Source organism: Schistocerca americana, chromosome 1 (assembly GCF_021461395.2).
Source record: "Schistocerca americana isolate TAMUIC-IGC-003095 chromosome 1, iqSchAmer2.1, whole genome shotgun sequence".
NCBI lineage: Eukaryota > Metazoa > Arthropoda > Insecta > Orthoptera > Acrididae > Schistocerca > Schistocerca americana.
This window is the reverse complement of record NC_060119.1, coordinates 704645691-704659031: the sequence shown is the minus strand read 5'-3', so window position 1 is coordinate 704659031 and position 13341 is coordinate 704645691. Positions and strand designations below refer to the sequence as shown.

Sequence of the window (13341 nt, the reverse complement as noted above, 5' to 3'; positions counted from 1 at the left end):
TAAAAAAAAATCGCATCGTAACATAACCAAAAAAGCTACAGATGTTTCAGTTTCTCAGTATATGTTATTACATAGCAGTAATCGTAGAGGAGAGTAATCTCCATGTTTTCGTTTTTGGGTGTTATCAATTGCTGGAAGCCAAGTTCTAGTATCTTCCTGCGTTTATGAAATACGTAGCGTATTCACGTTCCGCGGTACCCCTTGTATACCAACTGAGTGCCTTGTGATCGTCAGCGACTCCGCAGTTGTAGCTAGTGTTTTACGTACTTCGAAATTATGCATAGTACGACACGTGTGGGTAGCTCTCCAGGTTACAAACCCTGCGATTCTACGACGGAGAACGCAGAGCTCTAGAGGCCTGCCATCCTGTTTACGGAGGCTTCTCGCGTAATTTGAGTGCTCCGCGTAATTCAATATTGAACGGCTCTGTGCGTACGCGCATTCCGCGGCGTCACGCAACCCAAACTCGATTGACTCTGCGCGCTTAAATGGCAGCAAGCCTGCCTCCATCTCGTAAACCAATGACTGACCTGACCTCTGCCTTCGTACCCGGAAGCGCTTTAATTTCTTCGTCGTCACGTTGTTAGTTTCTCAGATGCGGATGGCGTGTTCTTGACCGTGTTTATTGACTGGTTAATTGGTTTCCAGATGCGCTTTTAGGTGCTTGTCGGATCTGCCTCTGTGCTAGTGGAACTATTTACATTATTTGTGAACGTGTAATCAGGTATTTAACCTCAAACAATATGTTTATAGCTTATAAGGAGGAACACTCCTGCAACAGGTTTTTAATCGCGACAGCTTTGGTGTAGATACTCACTACGAAAGGGACGTGATCAGACAAAATTTTAATAGCAATGAGACTGAATAATTGGCAAGTGTCAAACCTCAACACACGACGCAAATCAAGTAATGACAATCCTGCAATAACATTAGATAGATAACTATCGTTAAGCAGAAATACCTTAAATTAAAACTACTGAAAGCTTTAGTTTACAAAATGTAGAAATTACACGCCTGTCTCAACCAAAACAGACAGACATATAGGCAGCCAAATGCAGAAATAAAGCAAAAGTTTGTAAATATTAACCGAATGTGAGACTTCCGGCAATTTAAAACATTGTTTTCTGGACTGTGGCTCAGCCTGGGCGCTTGCCTTTCGCAGGCAATCCTTTTACCGACTGATTCACTCTCACAGCTTCACTTCTGTCAGTACTTGTTCGCTAAAATGTATGTCCCGCCCTCTTCTCTCTCTCTCTCTCTCATATAAAGGGCAGAAAAATTAAATCGAGACAAATGGAAAAAAAGTAAACTGTTTATTATTTCCACAGTAATCACCATAGCTCCACAACTGTTACATTTATTCCATTGTGGGACAAGACGGTCAATACTTTCGTGGAAAAAATGTTTGCGGTTGACTACGGAACCATGATTGTAGCCAGGAGTGCATATCTCGTCTGCAGTAAATCGACCCCCCCCCCTAATATCTTTCTTCAGGGCTCCAAAAATATGGAAATCGCATGGGGAGAGATCGGGACTGTGTGGAGGATGTGCAAGGGTTTCCCACTGAAATTTCTACAGCGCTCACGTGTTGCAAAGTTCGGTGAAATCTCATCGTCCAGGACCAGCGAATACTAAAGAATACTTAGTGTTGCCGGGAGGCGTCATCGAATATTTTGTCTGTAACGCACTGAGGATGGTGCAATGGCAGTGCAATATTTTTGAATCGAAACATGAAAGAAGATACCGTTTCGCTCAGAACTGTGCGACCACAAAGGACTTTACTGTTATGGCAATGGAGACCTACAGTAATTAACTCAAAAAATTTCAAACAGGTGTTCTTTAGAAAGCAGATTGTTCCTGTGGCAGATGACTTCCTTTTGCTATAATCACTCAGTCAGGATCCCACTGTAATGATGCTGCACGTCAAATTGACAGTTTTTGTTTCATCTTGATGTTGAAGCTCTTTTGTCTGTGTTTGCTTTAACAATAACATGATTTTTTGAGTGAGGTCCGCCTTTAGCAAAACACAATTTAGTTTTTTGTCCCAGACATGTTTCACTGCAGTTGTAGCATCATCAGTGGTTTTTTTTTATTATTATGGCTGCTAAACATGAGGAATGTTCTTTACTGTTTAAATACATATAAATATTAGTTTCTAAATCGTAATTACAGGTTTTTGAAGAGCAAATGTTCAAATGTGTGTGAAATCGTATGGGACTTAACTGCTAATGCCATCAGTCCCTAAGCTTACACACTACTTAACCTAAATTATCCTAAGGACAAAAACACACACCCATGCTTCAGGGAGGAGTCGAACCTCCGCCAGGACCAGCCGCACAGTTTTTTGAAGAGCACATAAAATTGTGTATTCATACCTTCTTACCACATGGTGTGGTTTACCTGCTGTATTACGTTTTCACAGTGACTGTTTTTCTTTACAGTTTGTCACCTGCAAGTATATACAAGTTAATGTAGGCAAAACATTTACGCAAAAATTACGATTTCTAAACTGTAGTGGCTATGCCTGAGATTAATAAGTCGTGTGAAAGGTTGTGTGTGTATCTATTTACATTATGTTTCACTTATGGTTTCTTTTTTCGTCATCTTCTTCATTGTCAAGTTCTATGTATTGCGTTGTCACTGTCACTGTTTACCAGCTGTAATAACAAGATTGCGGACAGTGGAACAGTAGAAGGTGTGAAAACAAGATGGCAGACAGTGGAACAGTTGAAGATGTCATTGGCAGTTGTTTTGAATTTCTCAGAGGTGTGTGTGTGTGTGTGTGTGTGTGTGTGTGTGTGTGTGTGTGTGTGTGTGAAAAGAAAGAGAGAGAGAGAGAGAGAGAGAGAGAGAGAGAGAGAGAGAGAGGGAGGGAGGGAGGGAAAGGGAGAGAGAGAGGGGGGAGGGAGGTAGAGAGTAGGACTGAGGATTTATCATTGTTGTTATAATTATATTTATTTATTTATCTATAGTTTCATGTGTATGCATGTATGTATGTGTCTGTGTGTACGTGTGTGTGTGCTGGGGGGAGTTCCATAGGTTGGTATTATCTAATAATTCTTTGAGGGCTTGTTTCGTTTATCCCGACCCCTTGTTTCGTTTATCCGAGAGTAATTTAGTCATTTTACTACCACATTCTAGTTTTTAAGAGCAGACGCCACTAATGTGTACTGGTGTCCAAAACTTAAGGACGAAAATAACTTTCACTTGATGTGTCAGTGCAACGTAACGCAGCTCGATGCAACTTGGATCATACATGAAAAGAACTATACTGTATAGTGAAGAAGGTAAGTGAAAGAAGTAAAAAATCAGACGAAAAGAAATGAAACTTTTATTCAAAGACGATAATTACAATGAAACCACTGCGATTTATGATTGTCCCCTGGACGTTGGAAAAAGCGACACGTGATCTCAATCACGGATGGCTGTACGCGCTCTGCAACGTGATCTCATGCTGGGCACAAGGTTGGTAAGGAGTTATTGTGGCAGTGCGTTCCATACTTCCGACAGCGCTGTTGACAACTACTGGCGCTTGTGGACGTGCCGCAATACGTCTCACCAAAGCATCCCCAACCCGCTCGTAGGGATTTAAGTCGGGGAACGGTCAGTCCAGTCCACTCGCCGAATATCCTCCCGTTCCAAGAGCTTATCTATCTTCGCATTTCAGTGCGATCGTGCATCGTCAAGCACAAAAATGAAGTCAGGGCCGAATCCACCCCTAAAAAGACAAACATGCGGAAGGACTACGGTGTCAAATAACGTTGACCGGTGAATGTACCACGTTGAAATATCTAGAGGTCAGTACGCCCATGCGACGTTAGGCCTACCCACTCCGTAATAACTAGGCCATCAAAACGATCATATTCAAAAAGTTGGGCGTACTCTCATGTGGCGAGAGTAGTGCTCCCAGTAACATCGTTCATGATTCAGGTGTTATGGTGTGGGAACGCATAATATTGCACGGGCATATATACCTTCAGATATCTGAAACAGTACATTTGCCAGTCAGCGTTATTGTGAACCTGTACTCCTTTCCCGTGTGCGACTCTTGAAACGTGCGTTCGGCCCTGACCACATTTTTATAGAAAAAATGCGCGACCACATTGAACTGCGCAGGTGCAGGAGCTCTTGGAATATGAGGATATTCGGCGCATGGACTGGCCTGCCCTTTCCCATCGAGGACGTGTGGGATGCGTCGGGGCGACATACAGCAGCACGTCCTCATACTCTGACGATCCTCCACCAGTTGTCAATAGCGCTGGTGGAGGAACAGTACGCCATATCACAAGAACTCCTTGCCAGCCTTATGGCCAGAGTGAAATCACGTTGCTGAGCATGCACTGCCGTACGTGGCGATCATACACCCAACTAAGAACCATGTCCTGCGTTTCTTAATGTTCAGGGGACCTTCATAAATCGCGGTGACTTCAGTGTTATTCTTGTCTTTGAATAAAAGTGTCATTTCTGTCCGTCTCATTGCGTATTTACGAGGCGTGTTTTTTTAAGTAAGTACCGTTTTGAAATTAAAAAAAGATGTGCTAAGATATCTCAATAATTTTATTTTACATGAAAGCCTGTACCTTAATCTACGCACTGACGCCATTAAAATCTGATTCTTCCTTGTGTAGGTTGTGTACTGAGTGTTTAAGATGCCTCCCATAATCGTGAGTCCCGCCGACTGTGAAGTACGGGCTGTTATAAGATTTCTTAGTGCTAAAGGCCTAAAAGCGATCGATATTCACCGTGAGATCTGTGCAGTTTACGGAGAAAACATTATGAGTGATGGAATGGTAAGAAAGTGGGTGAGAGCATTTAAAGATGGCAGCACAAATGTGCATGATGAACAACGGAGTGGGCGTCCTTCGGTCGTTAATGAAAGTTTGGTGCAAGAAGTGGACAATAAGATGAGAGAAAACAGACGCTTTACTATTTTCTCCTTGCCGGATGACTTTCCTAATGTTTCTCGTAGTGTTTTGTATGGCATTGTGATAGAGCACTTGAATTATCGAAAATTGTGCGCACATTGGGTACCGAAAATGTTGACAGATGCGCACAAAACCAAACGTTTAGACAGTGCATTGACTTTCCTTGAGCAGTACCACAACGACGGTGATGATTTCTTAAGCCAAATTGTTACGGGCGAGGCCGGCCGCGGTGGTCTAGCGGTTCTAGGCGCTCAGTCCGGAACCGCGCGACTGCTACGGTCGCAGGTTCGAATCCTGCCTCGGGCATGGATGTGTGTGATGTCCTTAAGTTAGTTAGGTTTAAGTAGTTCTAAGTTATAGGGGACTGATGACCACAGATGTTAAGTCCCATAGTGCTCAGAGCCATTTGAACCATTTTGTTACGGGCGATGAAACATGGGTGGTCTACGTCACACCAGAATCAAAGCAACAGTCCAAGGAAGTTGAGCAAGGGCATCGTTTTGCTGCAAGACAATGCCCGTCCGCATGTGGCGAATCAGACCAAATATCTCATCACATCTTTTCGCTGGGAAACTAGATCGTCCTCCGCACAGCCCCGATCTTGCGCCCAGTGACTACCATCTGTTCCTGCACTTGAAGAAACACCTGGGCGGTCAACGTCTTGAAGACGATGACGAAGTCAAAACAGTGGTGATGAAGTGGTTAACAAGTCAGGCGGCAGACTTCTATGAGAAGGGTATTCAAAAACTGGTACAACGTTATGACAAGTGCCTCAATATTGACGGAAATTATGTAGAAAAGTAGATTAAGGTACAGGCTTTCAAGTAAAAATAAAATTATTGAGATATCTTAGCACGTCTTGTTTTAAATTTCAAAACGGTACTTACTTAAAAAACACGCCTCGTATTTCAGTTATCGTGTGTACTGCACTGTACTATATTGCAGCAGTTTTTTCTATGTATGGTTCAACGTTCACCGATCTAGTTTACGTGGCAGTGACACATAAGTTGCGGACACTAGTATAATATAGTGCCATGATCTAGTGATGAATGTACTAAAGAGCTTATAGAATGCATTATCAGATTTATGCAAGGTGATGGTTCAAATGGCTCTGAGCACTATGGGACTTCTGAGGTCATCAGTCCCCTAGAGCTTAGAACTACTTAAACCTAACTAAACTAAGGACATCACACACATCCATGCTCGAGTTAGGATTCGAACCTGCGACCGTAGCGGTCGCGCGGTTCCAGACTGAAGCGCCTAGAACTGCTCGGCCACATGGCCGGCTGCAAGGTCATTCATAGTTCCTATTACACAGATATAGGTGTTCTAGACGGGTCTCAGAACAGCAATATTTGGTAGTAACCCATGTCTGGAAATGCACCTTTTGGGAGATAAACGGCTTTGAACGATGGAAGGTAATACAGATTGATATAGACTGTGCTTTGTCTCGTGGTGTCTTGTGTGACCTAAAGCCACGTGTCATCAGAGAATAACCCAATGAACTGAAGTGCATATACATCAGTTGGCACTGACTGACCGAGAAAGCCAGCGCTTTACAAAATGGCAGACTACTTGTTTTCCTAGTATACAGACGTGTTGCTCATCTACGGTGAAAGTGGACGAAATGGTCAGTTAGGACAACGCCTGTATCACGAACGATTTCGGGTCGTCCCTGTCCACCACATGCCAATTTTGCGAGATTGGAACAACGGCTTCGGGAAACCGGCACTTTCAAGGCTAATACGGGCGATTGCGGTCGTGGCCGGACGCGCCGCACTGTTTACGTGGAAGACGACGTCCTCCAACTGGTCGACCAGAACCCGCCGACGAGTACCAGCAACACCGCAAGTTTCGTGGATGTATCCCAGAGCAGCTTCTGGCAAGTTCACCATAAACAGCAACTTCACCCATCCCTCCTCCAATGGGCGCAGGTAATGTGTCCAACTGATTTAGCGCAGATAACTATACATGGTGCCTACACCATTTCAACGACTTTCCTCGGATTATTCTTTTCATAGATCAAGCGCATTTTACAAAAGAAGGTCTGCTCAATTGTCCTAAAGCCACATTTGGTATGAGGAAATCCCTCATGCCACACATCCCTACATAATTCAACATCGTTTCGATATTAACGTGTGAGCTTGTAACATCCACGGTCGTCTGATTGGCCCGTGTATTCTACCGCCTCCTCTAGGGGATCACAACTACTTGGCCTTCCTGCAGGATGTACTAGTGCAGCAATTGGGGGATGTGCCATTGCATACCAGTCGGACGATGTGGTTCCAGCATGATGGCGCGCCGGCCCACTTTTCACGTAGCGTCCGTCAGCACCTTCACCAAACATTCGCGGCCAGGTCGATAGGTTGCTGTGGTCCGATTCGTTGTCCACCACTATCGCCCGACTTTAACACCTGTGGATGTTTCCTGTGGGACTACTAGACGAGTATTGTTTACGAGGCTCCTGTGAAGTCACAGGAACATCTCCTTTCCCGTCTAATGGCTACAGTGGAGGTCGTTCGGGACACTGCAGGACTTTTGGACGGTGTGCGTGTGAATAGTGTTCATAGGTACACTTTGTGCACCGAAACTCGTGGTCGCCACTTCGAGCATATGTTGTAGTTCAGGCAGATACGATTTGGTTGATGCACACGCAGTGTACCTTTTACCATTCTTTCAAAGTCGTTTATCTTACAAACGCCGCATTTTCGTTCATGGGTTTACTACCAAATACTGCTGTTCATATCCCCTTCTATGACACCTATAACTGTGTAATAGGAATTCTGTACCATCCTGATTTGAGGTTATGTAAGGTGTAAAGTTTAGTACACACAGATCCCACCTCTGTCAGGAACAATGGCTCTAACCTGACAGGGCATCAAGTCGAACTGATCTTGGAAAACAGACACGAGTACGACATTATATGCTGCTTCATTTCTACAGCAGACACACCAGCGTGGCTGTTGAGTGTGGTGTACCAGTCAGTGGGCAACCCGTGTTCAGACATTTGCTTTGGGTAACTAAAAATGTTCAAATGTGTGTGAATTCCTATGGAACCAAACTGCTCAGGTCATCGGTCCCTAGACTTACACACTACTTAAACTAACTTACACTAAAGACAAGACACACACCCATGCCCGAGGGAGGACTCGAACCTCCGGCGTGAGTGGCCGCCCGATTCGTGACATGGCGCCTCTAACCGAGCGGCCTTTGGGTAACAGATCTGGTGAACGTTTGGCCAGAACACCAGTTGAACTCCTTCAGTGTCGAGATGGATCAATGGGCAACATTTGCTCTTGCACTATCTCGTTGAGCCGGCCGCGGTGGCCGAGCGGTTCTAGGCGCTACAGTCTGGAACCGCGCGACCACTACGGTCGCAGGCTCGAATCCTGCCTCGGGCATGGATGTATGTGATGTCCTTAGGTTAGTTAGGTTTAAGTAGTTCTAAGTTCTATGGGACTGATGACCTCAGAAGTAAGTCCCATAGTGCTCAGACCCATTTGAACCATCTCGTTGAAACAAAATGTCGTGGAGACCTCAAAGATAGGACATGGCCATCAGCCTTAATACATCAGAAATGCAATGGCTGCTGTCGAGTTTACTAGCTATGCAAACTGGAGGTACTCGTATTGTGTACCCAGTGGCATACCCAGTCCAGTTTACTGGCCATGCAAACTGGAGATGAACGTGTTGTCTACCTGATGGCACCCCTCAACGATCACGTCAGATGCTGGTCTGTTACGATTATGACAAAGACAATCTGCCATCGTTCTGCTTGGTCCCCCCGCACACTGACATATCGTTTGTAAAGCTGAATGCAGAACCAGAATTCATGTGAAAATCTGACATGTTGCCACTTCTGCGTCCAATATTGTCGCTGCTGGGTCACTGAGATCCTATATGGCACTGAGTATGGCCTCCTGACTACACTGATTTCATGTCCACGTGACAGTTACGGTATCCCGTCCAATACAAGCAGCAACATCACAGAAAAATAAACTGCAGTCTCGTTATGCCACAATCCTGCCCTGCATAATACTGACGCATTGTGGTAGACATTTCTCTTTATGTGACGCAAACAACCAACACTGAGATGCGATTCTGTATGAGAAACACAATTTGTAATCTTTCCTTATGTACAGAAATGTTGCTTCAAGCCGGCCGGAGTGGTCGTGTGGTTCTAGGCGCTACAATCTGGAGCCGAGCGACCGCTACGGTCGCAGGTTCGAATCCTGCCTCGGGCATGGATGTGTGTGATGTCCTTAGGTTAGTTAGGTTTAATTAATTCTAAGTTCTAGGCGACTGATGACCTCAGAAGTTAAGTCGCATAGTGCTCAGAGCCATTTGAACCATTTTTGTTGCTTCAAACTTCTAGGGGCTGTATAGGGTGTTTTGAGGAACAAATCAAGGATAGGAATCCCTGTCTGTAATCGCCATACAACGATGCTACTGAGCGTCGAAGTTACGGGCGCCGTCGCCTGCCACTAGGCTAGTTCTTGTGCAACAAACGTGAGTTTGTACGCTGAGGGACCGTAAGCGGAACGTTTCGCAATGTTGTTTGTTATTCAGTGATCGTGACTGATTTCCACGATCGCCAGTGGAGAAAATCGAGCTAGCTTCTGCGAAGACAGGCGTTGTCTCCTCTGAATTCACGATGCTGTGCTGCCTCAGTCGATTACAGTTTCGGACGCAAGTTTCCAGCCGAAGTTTATTTTTCTGCTGTATACCGAGAAACTCTGGAGATTTTAGAGGGTTTCAGGAGAAAATAAACTGCAGATCCAGTTTGCATGAACATGCTGTGAGACGATGCGGCCATTTGGATGCACTTACGGAAAATTTTCGTATATCTTGACCACACTTTCATGATACGTTTCGACTTACCGTCATCTTCAAAGGCGGTGTTATGTCGGTCATATGAACAATTTTATGTGACTGACATAACACTGCCTTTGGAAATGACGTAATGTCGCAGCGCGTGATGCTGTTGGAAAAATAAAAGTGTGGTCAAAGCATAAGGAAAGTTATCAAAACTGCAAATGGAAACCCTTGTCTGAAACAGTTATTCACCGAGGCAACAGAGCATCTCATTCATAGGCGACAAGGTCTGTCTATACAGCAGCTAGCTTTTTTTTCTCCACTGGCGATCGTGGCAATCAGTCGCCATAAACAACATTGCTAGTCGTTCCGCCAACATTTTGTCAGTATACAATGTCACGTTTGCTGTCGAAGGCGTAGCTAGTGGTGGGTGGCTGCGGCTTTATCTCCGACGGTCTATAGCGTCATTGGATGACGTTTCCGGGCACGACTTCCTGTCCTCGATTTGTTCCTCAGGACACCCTGTATAGCTCCCGGGAAGTCTGTCGCGACATTTCTGGAATACCCTGAACACAAGGAGTGATCAAAAAGTTTCCGTCTCAGGACGTTGCTGCAGCGTGTGTGGAATCCAGCGCGACTCCGATGTAGGTACACAGGGTGTTCATTTTAACTGAAGACATTGAAAAATCTCAAAAACTACACATCGGATCAAAAAAAGTTAGAATTCCAATTTGTTTGTCCCCGAAATGGACATCTAACGTTGCGACACACTCGACTCGCCATCCCAACCCGTGCGTGGGTAGCAGGGGGCAACTTTGAAATCATCAATGGACCCTTTTTTATTTTTGCAGATTACGATTCTACGGAAAGTCTGCACACGTTTTGTCTGAAGCATTTCCTTCGTGCCGCCACAGATGGCGCTATAATCCAGGTCCGCTTTCTCGTCTCAAGTAGTGCTTTCTCTTCCCATCCCCGCCTCCCACTTGACCTACGTTGTCCCTCTTCAGTGTCTAGACAAGTCGACGCGCCGGTAAGTTCCTGTTTCATCCTTAGAGGGTGGTCGGGAACGGCCTGAAAAGCTTGCAAGGGAATTGCAGAGTAGGCTGTGCTGAGAAATAATTGTTAAGAAAAAAATTGGGTATATGGCGCCGTTTCTGAGTCACTTAGCACTGAAGTTAGCCACTCAGGCCGCTGCGCGTGCAAATTCAAGCGTCCCGCCTGTGACGGTGTCACCAAACGTGTTCTTCATTTGGTTTCCTAAAACCGAACATGAGAGCATACAAAGACTGGACACGGGGCCGTAGCAGGGATCGAGCCCGAGCCAAGGGCTGACCAGCCCCGTGAGCCATCACATCATCTGCACTATGAGAGCGACTGACAGCAATTGTATCGGCGGGCCGCTTGAATTTGCGCGCACAGCGGCCTGATCATGTAACTTCAGTGTTAATTAGCTTGGAAACGGCACAGCGTGTCGAATTTTCTGTTAGCAATTATTTCTCAGTACAACCGACCTGCAAGTTGAAATGATATGTGTGTGAATTCCTAAGGGACCAAACTGCTGAAGTCATCGGTCCCTAGACTTAACCACTAGTTAACCTAACTTATGCTAAGAGCAATGCACACACACCCATGCCCGAAGGACGACTCGAGCCTCCGGCGGGAGGAGCTGCGCGATCCGTGATATGGCGCCTTATACTACCTGCAAAGCTCTTCAGACTTTTTCTGTCCACCCTGTCCAAGAAGTACGGTTCATAAATACCTTCTGGTTCCAGAAGACGACTGCGCGAAAACTACAATACATACAGAGAGACACATACCAGTGAATAGAGTACCTCCTGTTTTAAACTCACAATACGGTGCTCAGTATGGTCACCGTTTGTGACACGGCAAATATCGATACGAGCGTGCAATTGAAGAAGGTATTGCGCCTGAGTGACACGGCAAATCTCAATATGAGTGTGCAATTAACTGAAGTTGCTGACATTAACTGCCCAAGAAGATGCGACAGCACCCCACTTCGGAAGTCTGTTCATTGGGTCGCCTATCTGCTGGTGGAAACTTATTCGATGTGACAGTATCAGGTGGATGATTTGTCTGTATGTTCTAACACGCCTGTCCCCCATGGCGCGTATTACGAATCGAAACTTTGAAAAATGCTACATCTAACGGTGTGTGTAATTTTTCTGTATGTTTTGTAGTTTTTGTGCAGTCGTCTTCTGAAACCCAATAGATATCTGTGAATAACCTTGTACATACTCCTAGCCATTAAAATTGCAACATCATGACGAGAACATGCAACAAACGTCGAATTAGTATGAATTGTACTACATTCTTGAACATGAAAATGAATGCATTTCAGCGCAACTGCATAAAGTAGTTAGGACTAACGCCATCCATATGTATAAGGGGCGATCAAAAAGTTTCAGTTCGAAGGCCTCACCAACACCTTGCCTACATGTCGTTGTGTTTATACATGGTGTTCGGTTTAAATGAAGACATTGAAATATCTCGAAAACTACATATCGGATCAAAAAAAGTATAATTTCAATTTGTTTGTCTCGGAGGGGGGCACCTAATGATACCGCACTCGACCTCCACCACACCCCCTACGTGGGTGGCATGGGGCAACTTTGAAATCTTCAATGGGAACCCCATTTTTTATTGCAGATTACGGTTCTACGGAAAAATCTATATACGTTTTGTCTGACGCATTTTCTTCGCTTTGCCACAGATGGCGCTGTAATCAGAGGCACAGAAAGGATACACAATCGCAATTTACGACATGCTACTCAATAGCCTTTGAATACCTAATGTCACGAGGGACCCCATTTCCCTGCTGCGAGAACAGGACAGGCGAGTATTTCGCGACTTAAAATCGGAAACCCAATTCGCAACGTTTCATTCCTCCGACGTGTCGAACAGGGGAACTACTCGCCACTGTGGCTGTGGCTCGAGGCGAACACTACTCTACTTTTCCAGTCAGAGCAAGAGTTCAAACGTAGTACCACCAACTTCAATACACTTAGCACTCCGTGGTCGCTCTTCAAACGACCGTACGCAGGACAGAAGCATATCAGCAGGAATGTCAGTGCAGGCGTTTCTGATGCAGTTGACCATGTCTCCACGGCCTGTGGGCACTTACTGGTACACCTTATCTTTTAAATAATCCCGCAGAAAGAAATCTGGTGACGTCAAATCCGGCTACCTACCGGGCCAATTAATAGGGCCACCTATGCCGATCCACCGAACAGTATAAACAAGGTCTAATACATCCTGTGCTTCAATTACGTAATGCGCTGGACAACCGTCATGCTGAAACCACGTACGTTGTCGAACGTCCAGGGCAATACGCTGCAGTAGTACCGGTAGTTCCTGTTCCAAAAACGTTCGATATCTGCGTCCATTCAACGCGCCGTCGGTAAAATATGTTCCCCATGATGCCACATCATACATTAACCGACCAAAGGCGTTGATGGTCATCTTGCCGTAACCGGTAGGGACTGTCTACGTTTCAGTAATGCATACTATGCCGGTTAACGCTACCATGGTTTGTGAATGTAGACTCATCGGAAAATAACACCTCGGCAAAGAACGTGACGGT

The 13341-nt window shown here is 45.3% G+C and overlaps 1 protein-coding gene across 2 annotated transcripts in view; it reads left to right on the top strand.

Moving 5' to 3' along the window:
• LOC124609704 (proton-coupled amino acid transporter-like protein pathetic) overlaps positions 1-13341 on the top strand; it is a 328159-nt gene that overhangs the window by 245248 nt on the left and 69570 nt on the right. The window lies entirely within an intron of this gene.